The sequence below is a fragment of the Balaenoptera acutorostrata genome, chromosome X (assembly GCF_949987535.1).
Source record: "Balaenoptera acutorostrata chromosome X, mBalAcu1.1, whole genome shotgun sequence".
Lineage (NCBI taxonomy): Eukaryota > Metazoa > Chordata > Mammalia > Artiodactyla > Balaenopteridae > Balaenoptera > Balaenoptera acutorostrata.
The window spans coordinates 47,533,878-47,548,642 of NC_080085.1; the positions used below are offsets into that span (position 1 = coordinate 47,533,878).

General features: G+C 34.9%; 1 protein-coding gene across 5 annotated transcripts in view; it reads right to left on the bottom strand.

The window, feature by feature from the left end:
- The window catches only part of PFKFB1 (6-phosphofructo-2-kinase/fructose-2,6-biphosphatase 1), an 80,889-nt gene that overhangs the window by 60,852 nt on the left and 5,272 nt on the right, over positions 1-14,765 (bottom strand). The window lies entirely within an intron of this gene.

A 14,765-nucleotide genomic window follows, 5' to 3' on the forward strand; every position in this document is an offset into this window, starting at 1 on the left:
AAATTGAGGAAGTGGACTTTGGGAGAAACAATAAATATATATATTTTCCTTTTTTCTCTTTTTGTGAGTGTGTATGTGTATGCTTCTGTGTGTGATTTTGGCTGTATAGCTTTGCTTTTACCATTTGTCCTAGGGTTCTGTCTGTCCGTTTTTTTTTTGTTTCTTTTTGTTTTTTTTTTGTTTCGTTTGTTTTTTTTTAGTATAGTTTTCAGCAGTTGATATCATTGGTGGATTTGCTTTCTGGTTTGCTTGTTCTCTTCTTTATTTCTTTCTCTTTAATTACTTAAAATTTTTTAAATAATTATTTTTTATCTTTTATTTTATCTTATTTTATTTTTTTCTTTCTTTCTTTCTTTCTTTCTTTCTTTCTTTCTTTCTTTCTTTCTCCCTTTTATTTTGAGCCATGTGGATAACAAGCTCTTGGTGCTCCAGCCAAGGGTCAGGGCTGTGCGTCTCAGGGGGGAAAGCCAAGTTCAAGACATTGGTCCACCAGAGACATCCCAGCTCCATGTAATATCAAATGGTGAAAATCTCCCAGAGATCTCCATCTCAATGCCAAGACCCAGTTCCACTCAACGACCAGCAAGCTACAATGCTGGACACCCCATGCCAAATAACTAGCAAGACAGGAACACAACCCCACCCATTAGCAGAGAGGCTTCCTGAAATCATAAGGTTACAAACGCCCCAAAACACACCACCAGACGTGGACCTGCCTACCAGAAAGACAAGACCCAGCCTCATCCACCAGAACACAGGCACTAGTCCCCTCCACCAGGAAGCCTACACAACCCACTGAACCAAACTTAGCCACTGGGGGCAGACACCAAAAACAACAGGAACTACCAACCTGCAGCCTGTGAAAAGGAGACCCCCAAAACAGTAAGTTAAGCAAAATGAGAAGACATGGAAATACACAGCAGATGAAGGAGCAAGGTAAATACCCACCAGACCTAACAAATGAAGAAGAAATAGGCAGTCTACCTGAAAAAGAATTCAGAATAATGATAGTAAAGATGATCCAAAATCTTGGAAATAGAATAGATAAAATAAAAGAAACGTTTAAAAAGGACCTAGAAGAACTAAAGAGCAAACAAACAATGATGAACAACACAATAAATGAAATTTAAAATTCTCTAGAAGGGATCAATAGCAGAATAACTGAGGCAGAAGAACGGGTAAGTGACCTGGAATATAAAATAGTGGAAATAACTACTGCAGAGCAGAATTTTAAAAAAAAAGAATGAAAAGAATTGAGGACAGTCTCAGAGACTTCTGGGACAATATTAAACGCACCAACATGCGAATAATAGGGGTCCCAGATGAAGAAGTGAAAAAGAAAGGGACTGAGAAAATATTTGAAGAGATTATAGTTGTAAACTTGCCTAATATGGGAAAGGAAATAGTTAAACAAGTCCAGGAAGCACAGAGAGTCACATACAGGATAAATCCTAGGAGAAACATGCCAAGACACATATTAATCAAACTATCAAAAATTAAATACAAAGAAAAAATATTAAAAGCAACAAGGGAAAAACAACAAATAGCATACAAGGGAATCCCCAAAAGGTTAACAGCTGATCGTTCAGTAGAAATTCTGCATGCCAGAAGGGACTGGCAGGACATATTTAAAGTGATGAAAGGGAAGAACCTACAATCAAGATTACTCTACCCAGCAAGGATCTCATTCAGATTTGATGGAGAAATTAAAACATTTACAGACAAGCAAAAGCTAAGAGAATTCAACACCACCAAAACAGCTTTACAAAAAATGCTAAAGGAACTTCTATAGGCAGGAAGCAGAAGAGAAGGAAAAGACCTACAATAACAAACCCAAAACAATTAAGAAAATGGTAATAGGAACATACATATCGATAATTACCTTAAATGTAAATGGATTAAGTGCTCCAATCAAAAGACATACACTGGCTGAATGGATACAAATACAAGACCTGTACATATGCTGTCTACAAGAGACCCACTTCAGACCTAGGGACACATACAGACTGAAAGAGAGGGGATGGAAAAAGATATTCCATGCAAATGGAAATCAAAAGAAAGCTGGAGTAGCAATTCTCATATCAGACAAAATAGACTTTAAAACAAAGACTATTACAACATACAAAGAAGGACACTACATAATGATCAAGGGATCAATCCAAGAGAACATATAACAATTTTAAATATTTATGCACCCAAAATAAGAGTACCTCAATACATAAGGCAAATACTAACAGCCATAAAAGGGGAAATTGACAGTAACACAATCATAGTAGGGGACTTTAACACCCCGCTTTCACCAATGGACAGATCATCCAAAATGAAAATAAATAAGGAAACACAAACTTTAAATGACACATTAAACAAGATGGACTTAATTGATATTTATAGGACATTCCATCCAAAAACAACAGAATACACTTTCTTCTTAAGTGCACATGGAACATTCTCCAGGATAGATCATATCTTGGGTAACACATCAAGCCTTGGTAAATTTAAAAAAATTGAAAGTATCTTTTCTGACCACAATGCTATGAGACTAGATATCAATTACAGGAAAAAATCTGTAAAAAATACAAACACATGGAGGCTAAACAATACACTGCTTAATAACCAAGAGATCATTGAAGAAATCAAAGAGAAAATCAAAAAATACCTAGAAACAAATGACAATGAAAACACGACAACCCAAAACCTATGGGATGCAGCAAAAGCAGTTCTAAGAGGGAATTTTATAGCAATACAATCCTACCTTAAGAAACAAGAAACATCTCAAATAAACAACCTAACATTACACTTAAAGCAATTAGAGAAAGAAGAACAAAAAGACCCCAAAGTTAGCAGAAGGAAACAAATCATAAAGATCAGATCAAAAATAAATGAAAAAGAAATGAAGGAAACGATAGCAAAGATCAATAAACCAAAAGCTTGTTATTTGAGAAGATAAACAAAGTCGATAAACCATTAGCCAGACTCATCAAGAAGAAAAGGGAGGAGACTCAAATCAATAGAATTAGAAATGAAAAAGTGGAAGTAACAGCTGACACTGCAGAAATACAAAGGATCATGAGAGATTACTACAAGCAACAATATGCCAATAAAATGGACAACCTGGAAGAAATGGATAAATTCTTAGAAATGCACAACCTTCCGAGACTGAACCAGGAAGAATTAGAAAATATGAACAGACCAATCACCAGCACTGAAATTGAAACTGTGATTAAAAATCTTCCGACAAACAAAAGCCCAGGACCAGATGGCTTCACAGTCGAATTCTATCAAACGTTTGGAGAAGAGCTAACACCTGTCCTTCTCAAACTCTTCCAAAGTATAACAGAGAAAGGAACACTCCCAAACTGATTCTACAAGGCCACCATCACCCTGATACCAAAACCAGACAAAGATCACACAAAAAAGAAAACTACAGGACAATATCACTGATGAACATAGATGCAAAAATCCTCAACGAAGTACTAGCAAACGGAATCCAACAGCACATTAAAAGGATCAGACACCATGATCAAGTGGAGTTTATCCCAGGAATGCAAGGATTCTTCAATAGCCACAAATCAATCAATGTGACACACCATATTAACAAATTGAAGAATTAAAACCATATGATCATCTCAATAGATGCAGAGAAAGCTTTCAACAAAATTCAACACCCATTTATGATAAAAACCCTCCACAGAGTAGGCATAGGGGGGACTTACCTCAACATAATAAAGACCATATATGATAAACCCATGGCCAACATCATCCTCAATAGTGAAAAACTGAAACCATTTCCACTAAGATCAGGAACAAAACAAGGTTGTCCACTCTCACCACTATTATTCAACATAGTTTTGGAAGTTTAAGCCACAGCAATCAGAGAAGAAAAAGAAATAAAAGGAATCCAAATTGGAAAAGAAGAAGTAAAGCTGTCACTGTTTGCAGATGTCATGGTACTATACATAGAGAATCCTAAAGATATTACCAGAAAACTACTAGAGCTAATCAATGAATCTGGTAAAGTAGCAGGATACAAAATTAATGCACAGAAATCTCTTGCATTCCTATACACTAATGATGAAAAATCTGAAATTGAAATTAAGAAAACACTCCCATTTACCATTGCAACAAAGAGAATAAAATATCTAGGAATAAACCTACCTAAAGACACAAAAGACCTGTATGCAGAAAACTATAAGACACTGGTGAAAGAAATTAAAGATGATACATAGATGGTGAGATATACCATGTTCTTTGATTGGAAGAATCAACATTGTGAAAATGACTGTACTACCCAAAGCAATCTACAGATTCAATGCAATCCCTATCAAACTACCACTGGCATTTTTCACAGAAGTAGAACAAAGAATTTCACAATTTGTATGGAAACACAAAAGACCCCGAATAGCCAAAGCAATCTTCAGAAAGAAAAACGGAGCTGAACGATTTAGGCTCCTGGACTTCAGACAATACTACAAAGCTACAGTAATCAAGACAGTATGGTACTGGCACAAAAACAGAAATATAGATCAATGGAACAGTTTAGAAAGCCCAAAGATAAACCCACACACATATGGTCACCTTATCTCTGATAAAGGAGGCAAGAATATACAATGGAGAAAAGACAGCCTCTTCAATATGTGGTGCTGGGAAAACTGGACAGCTACATATAAAAGAATGAAATTAGAACACTCCCTAACACCATACACAAAAATAAACTCAAAATGGACTAAAGACCTAAATGTAAGGCCAGACACTCTCAAACTCTAGAGGAAAACATAGGCAGAACGCTCTATGACATAAATCACAGCAAGATCCTTTTTGACCCACCTCCTAGAGAAATGAAATTAAAAGCAAAAAATTGAATGCGACTAAAGGAAACTTCAAAGCTTTTGCACAGCAAAGGAAACCATAAACAAGACGAAAAGACAACCCTCAGAATGGGAGAAAATTTTTGCAAATGAAGCAACTGACAAAGAATTAATCTCCAAAATTTACAAGCAGCTCATGCAGCTCAATATCAAAAGAATAAACCACCCAATCCAAAAATGGGCAGAAGCCCTAAGTAGATATTTCTCCAAAGAAGACATACAGATTGCCAACAAACACATGAAAGAATGCTCAACATCATTAATCATTAGAGAAATGCAGATCAAAACTATAATGCGATATCATCTCACACCAGTCAGAATGGCTATCATCAAAAAACCTACAAACAATAAATGCTGGAGAGGGTGTGGAGAAAAGGGAACCCTCCTACACTGTTGGTGGGAATGTAAATTGACACAGCCACTATGGAGAACAGTATGGAGGTTCCTCAAAACACTAAAAATAGAACTACCATACAAACCAGCAATCCCACTACTGGGCATATACCCTGAGAAAACCACAATTCAAAAAGAGTCATGTACCACAATATTCACTGAAGCTCTATTTACAATAGCCAGGGCATGGAAGCAACCCAAGTGTCCATTGACAGATGAATGGATAAAGAAGATGTGACACATATATACAATGGAGTATTACTCAGCCATAAAAAGGAACGAAATTGAGTTATTTGTAGTGAGGTGGATGGAGTTAGAGTCTGTCATACAGAGTGAAGTAAGTCAGAAAGAGAAAAACAAATACCGTATGCTAACACATATACATGGAATCTAAAAGAAATAAAAAATGGTCATGAAGAACCTAGGGGCAAGATGGGAATAAAGATGCAGACCTACTAGAAAATGGACTTGAGGACATGGGGTTGGGGAAGGGTAAGTTGGGACGAAGTGAGAGAGTGGTAGTGTATATATGGACATATATACATTTCCAAATGTAAAATAGATAGCTAGTGGGAAGCAGTCGCATAGCACAGGGAGATCAGCTCGGCGCTTTGTGACCAGCTAGAAGGGTGGGATAGGGAGGGTGGAAGGGAGGGAGACGCAAGAGGGAAGAGATATGGGGATATATGTATATGTATAGCTGATTCGCTTCGTTATAAAGCAGAAACTAACACACCATTGTGAAGCAATTATACTCCAATAAAAACGTTAAAGTAAATAAATAAATAAATTCAGGAATGAAAGATGGGTATTACTACTGACTTTATGGAAATAAAAATAATTATAATGGAGTGCTATGAGCAACGGTATGCCAACACAGTAGATGACTTATACGAAATGGACAAATTATTAAAGTAATACAAACTCCCAAAACTGACTCAAGAAGAAATCTAATTGATCTATAGCAAGTAAAGAGATTGATTAAGTAACCAAAATAACTTGCCACAAGGAAAAGTCCAGGATTTGATGGTTTTACTGGAGAATTTTACCAAACATTTAAAGAATTAACACCAATTCTTCAAAAGCTGTTTCATAAAATAGGAGGGAATATTTCCTAACTCATTCCTTGAGTATTTCTGTGATACCAAAGGCAGACAAAGATATCAGAGAGAAATAAAATTATAGCCCAATATTTTATGAATATAGATGCAAAAATCTTCAACAAGATATTAGCAAATTGAATCCAGAAAAATATAAAAGATTATACACTGTCACCAAGTTAGCTTTATTATAGGAATGCAGTGTTAATTAGACCTCTGAAAATCAAGTAGTGTAATACACCACATCGTTAGAATAAAGGACCAAAACCACATGATCATCTCAGTGCACATAGAAAAGGCAATTGAAATATTAAACACTCCTTCATAATAAAACCACACAACAAACTAAGAATACAAGAGAATTTCCTCAGTCAGATAAAGGACATCTATGAAAAACTCATGGCTAATATTGCACTTAATGGTGAAAGACTGTATGTTAATCCACTAAAATCAGAAACAAGAGAAGGATGTCTATTATCACTTCATCTTTTCAAAATTGTACTAGAAGTTCTAGTGAGGGTAATTAGGCAAGAAAAAGAAATAAAAGACCCCCAGATTGCGGAGGGAGACACAAGAGGGAGGAGATATTGGGATATATGTATATGTAAAGATGCTAAATAAATAAATAAATAAAATTAAAAAGAAAAAAAAGAAAAGAAATAAAACTATCTTTATTTGCAGATGACATGATTTTACATGTAGAAAATTCCAAGAAATCCACTAAAAATCTATTAGTACTAATAAATGAGTTCAGCGATGTTGCAGGATACATGATCAATATATAAAAAATTATATTTCCATAAAGAAGCAAGAACAAGCAAAATGAAATTAATAAAAACAATTCAATTTACAATAGCGTCAAAAATACTTAGGAATACTTAAAAGAAATGCAAAACTTATACTCTGAAAACTTACACTGTTGAAATTAAAGAGAACCTAAATAAATGGAACAACAACCCATGTTCATGGACCTAAGACTTAATGTTAAGATGTCAGTATTCTCTAACTGGTCTACAGATTCAACACAGCCCTATCAAAATCTCAGCTGACTTCTTTGCAGAAATTGACAAGTTGATCCTAAAGTTCATATGGAAATTCAAGGGGCCTAGAAGAGCCAAAATCATCCTGAAAAAGAACAAAGTTGGAGGACTCACACTTCCCAATTTCCAAACTTAATTTTTAAAAACTATAGTAATAAAGACAGTGTTGTACTGGCATAAGGATATATATATATAAACCATTGAAACAGAACTGAAAACTCAGACATAAACTCTCTAATTTATGGTCAATTGATTTTCATCAAGGCTGCCAAAACAAGTCAGTGGTAGAAAGAAGTCTTTTCAACAAATGGTGCTGGAACAACTGAAAATCCACATGCAGAGAATGCAGTTGGACTCCTACCTCACACCATATGCAAAAATTAACTCAAAATGGGTTAAAGACCTAAATGTAAGAGCTAAAACTATAAAAGTCTTAGAAGAAGAAAACCTAGGCATAAATTTTTGTGACCTTGGATTAGACAATGGCTTCAGGGACATGACACCTAAGGCACAAACAACAAAAGAAAAAATAAGTAAATTAGACTTCATTAAAATTAAGAACTTTTGTGCTTCAAAAGACACTATCAAGAAAGTGAAAAGATAGCTCGCAGAATGGGAATAAATATTTGCAAACCATATATTTGACAAGAGTCTAGTTCCAAGAATATAAAAAGGAAAAATCAACCCAAATAAAAAGACTAATAACCCAGTTTAAAAACGAGCAAAGAATCTGAATAGACTTTTCTCCAAAGAAGATATACAAATGGCCAGTAAGTACATGAAAAGATGCTCAACATCATTAGGCATTAATAAAATGTAAATGGGACTCACAGTGATATATCATTTCATACACACTTAGGATGACTATAATTTTAAAAATGTTAGTGAGGATATAGAGAAATTAGAATGTTCATATGTTGCTTTTGGGAATGTAAAATGTGAAGCCACTTTGAAAACCAGTTTAGCAGTTCCTCAAAACATTATAGATAGAATTACCAGAGGACTCAACATTTCCACTCCTAGGTATATATTCAAGAGAAATGAATACATATGTGCACACAAAAACTTGTGCAAGAATGTTCATGACAGCATTACTCATAATAGCCAAAAGCAGAAACAAACCAAATTTACATCAATTCATGAATGGATAAACAAAATGTGGTGTATCTAGATAATGGAATACTATTCAGCTATAAAAAGGAATGAAGTACCTACACATGCTACAACATAGGTTAACTTTGAAAATGTTATGCCCAATGGAAGAAGTCAGTTACAAAATGCCACATATTGTATGATTCCATTAATGTGAAATGTCCAGAATAGGCAAAACTATGGAAAAAATAAGTAGATTTTAGTGGTTGCCAGTGGCTGAGAGGACAGGGGAATCTGGAACGACACTAAAGGGGATGGGGTTTCTTTTGGGGGTGATGAAATGTTCTGGAATTAGTAATGATGGTATACAACCATGCAAATATACTAAAAACCACTAAGTTGTACACTTTAAAATGGTGAGTTTTATGGTATGTGAATTATGTCTCTATCAAGAACATTTTTCTTATACCAGTCAGAATGGCCATCATTAAAGAGTCTACAAATAATAAATGCTGGAGAGGATGTGGAGAAAAAGGAAACCTCCTATACTGTTGGTGGGAATGTAAATTGGTGCAGCTACTGTGGAGAACAGTATGGAGATTCTTTACAAAGTTAAAAATAGAGTTACCATATGATCCTGTAATCCCACTCTTGGGCATATATCCAGAGAAAAATCTAATTTGAAAATATACATGCATTCCAACGTTCATAGCAACACTATTTACAATAGCCAAGACATGGAAGCAACCTAAGTGTCCATCAGCAGATGAATGAATAAAGAAGATGTGGTACATATATACAATCGACTATTACTCTGCCATAAAAAAGAATGAAATAATGCCATTTGCAGCAACATGGATGAACTTAGAGATTATCATGTTAAGTGAAGTAAGTCAGACAGAGAAAGACAAATATCATATGATATCACTTATAAGTGGAATCTAAAAAAATGATACAAATGAACTTATTTACAAAACAGAAATAGACTCACAAACATAGAAAACAAACATGGTTACCAAAGGGGATAGCAGGGGTGAGGGGGAGAGATAAATTAGGAGTTTGGGATTAACATATACAAACATATATAAAATAGATAAACAACAAGGGCCTACTGTATAGCACAGGGAACTATATTCAATATCTTGTAATAACCTATAATGGAAAAGAATCTGAAAAAGAATACATATATACATATGCTGAATCACTTTGCTGTACAGTTGAAACTAAAACTAACACAACACTGTAAATTAACTTACTTCAATAAAAATGGTTAAAAACATTTTTAAAAAGTGTAAGAAAGATATACCAGGCAAATATAAAGCTAAATAAAGCAAATATATATACATATATATTAATATCAGGAAAAAATTGTAGGACAAAATGCCAATGATACTAGATTACCAGAAATAATTTCCTTACACATTGATAAGTATTCAATATACCAGAAATATGTAGCAATTCTAAATTTGGAACTATTTACAAAGCTTCAAAATTGACATAGTTACAAGGAGACATTAACAAATTTTCCATATCAACAAGCAGACAACATCCTGGAAGAATATAGAGCATTTGAGCCAGATTAACAAACATGACTTAATTGAAGTATATAGTACTCTGAACCCAGTTGTAAAATGTGCATTTTTTCAAGTTCTCATGGAATTTTTACCAAAAATTATCACACGTTGGTCCATAAAGCAAATCTCGATAGATTTCAAACAATTGAAATCATACAAAGTTTGTTCTCTAAGGAGAATGGAATTAAACTGGAAATGGCAAGGGCACTGATCTGTCAAAACAGAAGCTGGCCCAAGGGCTTGGCACCAATTGGTAGAGGCCTCCTTCTGTGTCAGGCATTAACCCTTTAGTTGCTAGATGATAATCTGTAGGTCTTAGCAGTCCTAGGAAAGGGACTGAGGTGGCCAGGGCAACTGAGTAAGTGATGGAGAAACTAAGAAAGCCTGGAGCAGTGCCTATTTACCAAATGGTCAGGAAATATTTTTAAAATTCATATGTCCATACAATTGTGCATCTGTGGAATATCAGCCCTGTTTAGTAGGCCAATAATAGAATCAGATGCTTATATTCAAAAGGAAGAAAGTCTGAAAATTAATAAGCTGTGCATCCAACTCCAGAAATTAAAAAAAGAACAACAGAATAAATCCAAGTAAAGTGAAAAGAAAAGAATAATGATAAGGAAAATAGCTAAATAAAAAACAAAGGACATCACAGAAAGAATCAGAAAGCCAAAAGTTGACTATTTTAAAAAACTTATAAAAGTGACAAACTTTTGGCAAGATTGATCAAGAGGAAGAAAGAGAAGGTACAAATAAACAAGGATAAGAGGATATAATGGCAAATGCAACAGAGGTTTTTTTTTAAAATACGGAGATAAGAAGTTTATGCAAATAAATTTGAAAAATGACATGAAATAGAAAAATTCCTAGAAAACCATAATTTAACAACACTGACAAGAAGAAATAACAAACTAGAATGATTCTATAGCTATTTAAAAGGCTGTATCCATTAAATTTTTTCTTACAAAGAAGACACCAAGCCCGGATGTTTTTACCTGGAAGTTGTGCTAAATATTTAAAGAAAAAATAGTTCCTTGGACAAACTCTGTGAGAAAATAGAATGAAAGGAAATAATTCCCACTTCATTTTATGACACAAAAGTCAAACAGGGAACTGGAACTATGAGAATGGAAAATGTACAGGTCACTCTCATTCATAAACAAAATGCCAAATTCCTGAACAAAATATTAATGAACTAAATCCAGCAGTTTTTATTTATCCTAGGATTGCAAGATAAGTTCCAAACAAGAAAAAATCTCTAATGTAATTCACATTAACAGATTAAAATAGAAAATCAACCTGTCATCTCAGTGGATACAGAAAACATGTTTATAAAATTCAACATCTACTCATCTTTAAAAAATCCTAATAGATAAGTAGGACTACATCAAATTAAAAACTTCTGTATAGCAGAGGAAACAACAAAATGAAAGCCAACCTGTGGAATGGTAGAAAATGTTTGCAAACCTTATATCTGATAAAGAGTTAATATCCAAAATATATAGGGAACTACTACAACCCAACAGCCAAAAACCAAATACCTACTTTAAAAATGGGCAAGAGCCTGAATAGATATTTCTTCTATCTATAAGGAAGACATACAGATGGACAACAGGTATATGAAAAGATGCTCAACATCACCAGTTATCAAGGAAATGCAAATCAAAACCACAGTGAGATATCATCTTACACTAGTTAGGATGGCTATCCTAAAAAAATGAAATACAACTATTGACATGGATGTGGAAATAAAGGAAAACCTCATACATTGTTGGTGGGAATGTTAATCGGTGTTGCTATGGAAAGCAGTATGATGAATCCTCCAAATGTTAAAAAGAGAACTATTATGTGATCCAGCAATCTCCCTTCTGGGTATATATCCAAAGAAATTGAAATCAGGATCTCAAAGAGATACCTACACTCTCATATTCACCGCAGCATTATTCACAATGGTCAAGATATGGAAGTAACCTAAGTGCCCACTGGTGAATGAATGGATAAAGAAAATGTACATATACATGCATATATGTAATGGAATATTATTTGGGCCTTAAAAAGAAAGAAATCCTGCCATTTGCAACACCATGGATGAAACTGGAGAATATTATACTAAGTGATATAAACCAAGAACAGAATGACAAATACTGCTTGATACCACATATGTGAAGGATCTAAAAATGTCAAACTCATAAAAGCAAAAAATAGAATGGTGGTTGCTAGGGGCTGGGATGGGGCAGGGGAAATGAGAAGGTATTAGTCAAATGGTACAAAGTTTTGGTTATGCAAGAAAAATACATCTTAGAAATCTACTGTACAGCATAGTGCCTATAGTTAATAATATTGTACACATTAAAAATTGCTAAGAAGGTAAATCTTTTGTTAAATAATTATTGTTGGATAATAATAATAGTAAATAAAGTAGATAGGAGAAAAAAAAATCCTATTGGCAAACTAAGAACAAATTGGAACTTTCTTAACCTGTTAATGGTATCTACAAAAAAAAAATTATACCAAACTTACTCAATGGTGAAACTTTAAAAGCATTACCTTTAAAATTAGGTTCAACATAAACATGCACAGTACTAACATTTCTATTCGACGTTGGTGTGCATGTATCGAAGGTAGGAGGTCCCAGCAGTGCAGTAATATAAGAAAAAGAGATTTAAAAAAATAAGGATTGGAAGGGAAAAAAGAAAACTGTCATTTACATATAAATTATCAAAAATAATAAGAAAGTTTACCAGGTTTGCTAGTTGCAAATGCAATATACAAAAACCCCACAATTATATTTGTACTCATTAGCAATAAATTGGTATAAAATGTAATTTTCTAAGAAGGTATACAATAGCAACAAAAATAAGCAAAAAAAGTCTTATAATGGTGTATAAGCCCTTTTAACTTATAAAACTTCACTCAAATAACATCAAAAAAGTCTAAATAGAGAGGCACACCATGTTTACAGAAGACTCGATATCATGAAATGTTAATTCTCCTTAAATTGATATACAGATTGACTGTAATTCCAATCAAAATCCCAAAAGTTGTGTGTGTGTGTGTGTGTGTGTGTGTAACTTGAAAAACTGATTCCAAAATTTATGGAGACAAAAATCCTCATTACATAATTGTTCATAACCCAAAATGAAACTACCTAAAGGTACATCAATAGTAAGATGGATAAGTAAATCATGGGATATTCACAAAATGTAATATTACACAGCAAGGAGAATAAACAAACTACAACTGCATGCAACAATATTATACATGGCACAAAAAAACATAACACTGAATGCAAAAATCCAAGTCACAGATGAATATACACAGCTGTTCAAGCACTTTACACACGTTAATGCATTTAATCCTCAAAACCCTCATTAAGTGATTGTGTGCCTCCCCTCCCCCACTGCCCACTGTGGGGGTGGGCAGGTCTTCTAGAGAGGATGCTCCAAGCAGGAGGTAATTCAGATCTTTCTGGGGTAAATAGCCTGGCCTCCTCAGCAAGGGAGGTGAGGCAGACATTGCCCAGGGCACTATCTAAGTTTATTATATCTGCGGTCTGACATAATTCAGTCAATCACTAATGAGTTACTGTCTTGTATACACAGAGCCCCATGCTTGGCTATGGTGAGGGGTAGAGTGGAAGTAGCACAGAGCGACCATTTACTGAGTATCTGCTATGTGCCAGGCTTCGGGCTTGATGCTGGGGATATGATGGGCAAAAAGACCACACACCCACCTTCTTGTTTAAATAATAATAATAATAATAATAATAATATTTATTGAGTATTTACTATGCACTGGACATTCTTCTAAGCATTTTATATGCTTTAGCTCTCTAATCTTCACAACAACACTATTACTAACTTCTTTTGACAGATGAGGAAATGGAAGGACAGGTAAGTTAAGAGAATTGTCCAAGGTCACAGAGGCAGGAGGTGGCAGAGCTGGGACTCAAAGCTAGGCAGTCTGAATCACTGAATCACCTCAACAATATGGGGAAGTAGGTATTAATTCTGTCTTACAGCTGAGGAAAGACGGGCTCAGAAATAAAGTGAGCACATATTTATTTTGCACCCTGTATATGACAAACACTATAATAGGTGATTTATATCTATTATTTCTCCAACCTGAAAGACAGAGTTCCCAGGAATATAAGGGTCCTAACAATGGAGGACCCAGGTATGCAGAGAGTGGCTTGCCTGCTTGCCAGCTAAACCCAACAGCCCCTTAGAAAGGATAAAGAGTGGCTTGGTGAGTGAGGGTGGGGTGTAATTCTCAGTCTCATCCAGGCTCCTAGATCACCAGATGAGAGATTGAAACTGCTGGGGGAGAGGAGGAGGAAGAAGAACAGGAGGTTGGTTTTTACCTCTCTCCCTCTATCCACACCCTCCATTCTACATAGTATATTTAACATCCTACATCTTCCTGGATCCTCCCCTCACTAGCCCTGAGCCTGGACCTCCTCTAGCATTAGCATAGTGGAAGCTTGGTCAGCTGGTCCTTGAGATGTCTGGGTCCCACACTCCACAGTTGTCTTATCTCTGCACACCTTATGGCTCCTCAGGCCAAAATTCTTGGGCTGGCAGCACCTTGATCCGCAACTGTACCCTGTTATCTATGGGAAATGGTATACTCTACTTAAAAAATATATTTTACAGGTTTTGTTTGCTTCCCCTTTGAACCTGCTCTTTCTTAAATTTTCAA